The sequence below is a fragment of the Eucyclogobius newberryi genome, unplaced genomic scaffold (assembly GCF_026437365.1).
Source record: "Eucyclogobius newberryi isolate DKJ021-1_F unplaced genomic scaffold, fEucNew1.0.hap1 SCAF_19, whole genome shotgun sequence".
Taxonomy (NCBI): domain Eukaryota; kingdom Metazoa; phylum Chordata; class Actinopteri; order Gobiiformes; family Gobiidae; genus Eucyclogobius; species Eucyclogobius newberryi.
The window spans coordinates 192365-197343 of NW_027315823.1; positions in this window are offsets into that span (position 1 = coordinate 192365).

Consider the following 4979-nt stretch of genomic DNA (forward strand, 5'->3'; position numbering starts at 1 on the left):
TCTTTTTGTTTTCACTTTCCTGGTCTTTTTGGGACACTTTGTAGTGGACACACAGGTCTGTCTTTCTCTCCGTTTGAACGTCTTTGTTGAAGCTCCACTCGTCGAGCGTTTGTCCGCTGCAAGCTTTGGATTAAAAAATACAAAACACAAAATGTTCCCCGTTGTTTTTTCTTGGATTTCATGACGTTTTGAAGTATGTTTGCGTTCAATGTTTTTGCTCTTAGAGAGGATTGGGAAGGATTTTAAGTCTGATAGTTGAAGTATCTTTCCCAGAGACATAGGATTTGAACCAGCAACTTTCCAGTTCTTACCTAGACGACTGACGAGCCCAGTTACACTTCTGATCTCTGCTTTAAACGCTTAGACAATTTTGTAAAATGCAGATATCAAGTGATTTAGGACCAAAGTCAAAGGTTCAAGTCTCACTGGAGGCACATGCTGTTGTTGTGTCCTTGGGTTGGACACTTTATTATTTCATTAGTAACTTTTTATTGAACAAGGTAAAGAATAAACATTGAGAGAAGTGGGAAACTTGCAGCACGAGTATAAAAACCTTTACCTGTTGAAAGTAAAGATCAAATCAAATCAATTTATTTTTGTAAGGCCCAAAATCACAACAACAGTTGCCTCTGAGGGCCACAGGGAGAAATGAATCAACAATGTCTGTGGTGGCGATGGAGTCAGACAATGTCTGTGGTGGCGATGGACGATGTCCCAGGGTCCTCTGTCCTTAGACTCTCCTTCTCGGCCAGGAAAAACTACAAAAAAAACCTCTTTGGGAAAAAAGCGTAGAAACCTGGAGGAGTTCCAGTGAAGGAGAGATCCGACTCTCACAGACGGACAGACGGACACGAGGGAGACTGGAGCTGGACCCACTCCTCAGGCAGATGAGGGACCGACTGAGGCGAACTGGACCCACTCTTCAGGCAGATGAGGGACCGACTGAGGCGAACTGGACCCACTCTTCAGGCAGATGAGGGACCGTCGGAGGCGAGCTGGACCCACTCTTCAGGCAGATGAGGGACCGTCCACACAGGGCAGGGACCACTTCACCAGGGGAGGGGCATCTGGGTCCACAGGTCCTCAGGAGTGAGAGAAAGAAAAGAAGGCGGTGAACAGTTTGCAAGTGGAATCAAAAAATAAATATAGTTTGATAGCATAAGTAGTCAGAAGAAGAGGATAGTGCTCAAGCTGTCATACTTCCCCCAGCATAGTTACTCCTAGGGCAGCGTAGCTGAAGCTGTGGGTTTATGTTTCTGTTCCTAACTAGTCTGACCATAAGCGATTTCGAAGAGGAACGTTTTAAGCCTGGACTTAAATGAAGAGACTGTGTCAGCATATTTAACATGGGCCGGGAGCTGATTCCATAACACAGGAGCTTGGTAGCTAAACGCTCTACCTCCTACAGTACTTTTAGAGACTCTTGGCACCACCAGAAGGCCGGCATTCTGAGAGCGAAGAGCTCTGTTTGGATGATATGGTTCTATAGCATCTTTGAGGTAGGATGGGGCCATGTCATTTATGGCTTTGTGGGTCAAGAGTAGAATTTTGAATTTGATTCTAGACTCGACGGGGAGCCAGTGAAGAGACTTCAGCACCGGCGTAATGTGCTCTCTTCTTTTTGTTCCTGTTAGTAATCTTGCTGCTGCATTTTGAACCAGTTGAAAGCTTTTTATGGAGCTTTTAGGACACGCTGCAAAGATGCAGCCGCAGCGACACAAAACACTAATTGTAATTGTCTTCTGGATTATACGGACTCAACACACACATGGCAACAGCCCTTATTTCCACGACGACGCCGCATTCTTACATCTAAATGTAAAAAGAAAAGTCTGATTTGATCACTTTACTTAAACAATTGTTGAGTTGATAATGTATGAAAAAAGATAGACGATTTTTTTGTGTGGACTAGTCTTAAATAGTCAATAAATGGCCTTAATTTTATTTGAAAAAGTATTTTAAAATGAGGTGGGAACCTCTTGAGTACAATTATAATCCTTAGCCTTACAGTGCGTAGTAATACGGCAAATGAAATGTGTTTGGATTTGACTGATATTCCAAGACGTCACTGACCGTGAGATCTATTTTTGCTTCGATGTGGTTGTGTCAAAGTACCACGTTTAGTACGTTTCCTGAAGTCACGTCCAGCACGCTCCAGGTCACGCTGCAGGTCACGCTCCAGGTCACGCTCCAGGTCACGCTGCAGGTCACGCTCCAGGTCACGCTGCAGGTCACGCTGCAGGTCACGCTGCAGGTCACGCTGCAAGTCACGCTCCAGGTCACGCTCCAGGTCACGCTCCAGGTCACGCTCCAGGTCACGCTGCAGGTCACGCTGCAGGTCACGCTGCAGGTCACGCTGCAGGTCACGCTCCAGGTCACGCTGCAGGTCACGCTCCAGGTCACGCTGCAGGTCACGCTGCAGGTCACGCTGCAGGTCACGCTCCAGGTCACGCTGCAGGTCACGCTGCAGGTCACGCTCCAGGTCACGCTCCAGGTCACGCTGCAGGTCACGCTCCAGGTCACGCTGCAGGTCACGCTGCAGGTCACGCTCCAGGTCACGCTGCAGGTCACGCTCCAGGTCACGCTGCAGGTCACGCTGCAGGTCACGCTGCAGGTCACGCTGCAGGTCACGCTCCAGGTCACGCTGCAGGTCACGCTCCAGGTCACGCTGCAGGTCACGCTGCAGGTCACGCTGCAGGTCACGCTCCAGGTCACGCTGCAGGTCACGCTCCAGGTCACGCTGCAGGTCACGCTGCAGGTCACGCTCCAGGTCACGCTGCAGGTCACGCTGCAGGTCACGCTGCAGGTCACGCTCCAGGTCACGCTGCAGGTCACGCTGCAGGTCACGCTCCAGGTCACGCTGCAGGTCACGCTCCAGGTCACGCTGCAGGTCACGCTGCAGGTCACGCTGCAGGTCACGCTGCAAGTCACGCTCCAGGTCACGCTCCAGGTCACGCTCCAGGTCACGCTCCAGGTCACGCTGCAGGTCACGCTGCAGGTCACGCTGCAGGTCACGCTGCAGGTCACGCTGCAGGTCACGCTCCAGGTCACGCTGCAGGTCACGCTCCAGGTCACGCTGCAGGTCACGCTGCAGGTCACGCTGCAGGTCACGCTCCAGGTCACGCTGCAGGTCACGCTGCAGGTCACGCTCCAGGTCACGCTCCAGGTCACGCTGCAGGTCACGCTCCAGGTCACGCTGCAGGTCACGCTGCAGGTCACGCTCCAGGTCACGCTGCAGGTCACGCTCCAGGTCACGCTGCAGGTCACGCTGCAGGTCACGCTGCAGGTCACGCTGCAGGTCACGCTCCAGGTCACGCTGCAGGTCACGCTCCAGGTCACGCTGCAGGTCACGCTGCAGGTCACGCTGCAGGTCACGCTCCAGGTCACGCTGCAGGTCACGCTCCAGGTCACGCTGCAGGTCACGCTGCAGGTCACGCTCCAGGTCACGCTGCAGGTCACGCTGCAGGTCACGCTGCAGGTCACGCTCCAGGTCACGCTGCAGGTCACGCTCCAGGTCACGCTGCAGGTCACGCTGCAGGTCACGCTCCAGGTCACGCTGCAGGTCACGCTGCAGGTCACGCTCCAGGTCACGCTGCAGGTCACGCTGCAGGTCACGCTGCAGGTCACGCTCCAGGTCACGCTGCAGGTCACGCTCCAGGTCACGCTGCAGGTCACGCTGCAGGTCACGCTGCAGGTCACGCTGCAAGTCACGCTCCAGGTCACGCTCCAGGTCACGCTCCAGGTCACGCTGCAGGTCACGCTCCAGGTCACGCTCCAGGTCACGCTGCAGGTCACGCTCCAGGTCACGCTGCAGGTCACGCTGCAGGTCACGCTCCAGGTCACGCTCCAGGTCACGCTGCAGGTCACGCTGCAGGTCACGCTGCAGGTCACGCTCCAGGTCACGCTGCAGGTCACGCTCCAGGTCACGCTGCAGGTCACGCTCCAGGTCACGCTGCAGGTCACGCTCCAGGTCACGCTCCAGGTCACGCTGCAGGTCACGCTCCAGGTCACGCTGCAGGTCACGCTCCAGGTCACGCTGCAGGTCACGCTGCAGGTCACGCTGCAGGTCACGCTGCAGGTCACGCTCCAGGTCACGCTCCAGGTCACGCTGCAGGTCACGCTGCAGGTCACGCTGCAGGTCACGCTCCAGGTCACGCTGCAGGTCACGCTGCAGGTCACGCTGCAGGTCACGCTCCAGGTCACGCTGCAGGTCACGCTGCAGGTCACGCTGCAGGTCACGCTGCAAGTCACGCTGCAGGTCACGCTGCAGGTCACGCTGCAGGTCACGCTGCAGGTCACGCTGCAGGTCACGCTCCAGGTCACGCTGCAGGTCACGCTGCAGGTCACGCTGCAGGTCACGCTCCAGGTCACGCTCCAGGTCACGCTGCAGGTCACGCTGCAGGTCACGCTGCAAGTCACGCTCCAGGTCACGCTGCAGGTCACGCTGCAGGTCACGCTGCAGGTCACGCTCCAGGTCACGCTGCAGGTCACGCTGCAGGTCACGCTGCAGGTCACGCTGCAGGTCACGCTCCAGGTCACGCTGCAGGTCACGCTCCAGGTCACGCTGCAGGTCACGCTCCAGGTCACGCTGCAGGTCACGCTGCAGGTCACGCTGCAGGTCACGCTCCAGGTCACGCTGCAGGTCACGCTGCAGGTCACGCTCCAGGTCACGCTCCAGGTCACGCTGCAGGTCACGCTCCAGGTCACGCTGCAGGTCACGCTGCAGGTCACGCTCCAGGTCACGCTGCAGGTCATGCTCCAGGTCACGCTGCAGGTCACGCTGCAGGTCACGCTGCAGGTCACGCTCCAGGTCACGCTGCAGGTCACGCTGCAGGTCACGCTGCAGGTCACGCTGCAGGTCACGCTCCAGGTCACGCTGCAGGTCACGCTGCAGGTCACGCTGCAGGTCACGCTGCAGGTCACGCTGCAGGTCACGCTCCAGGTCACGCTGCAGGTCACGCTCCAGGTCACGCTGCAGG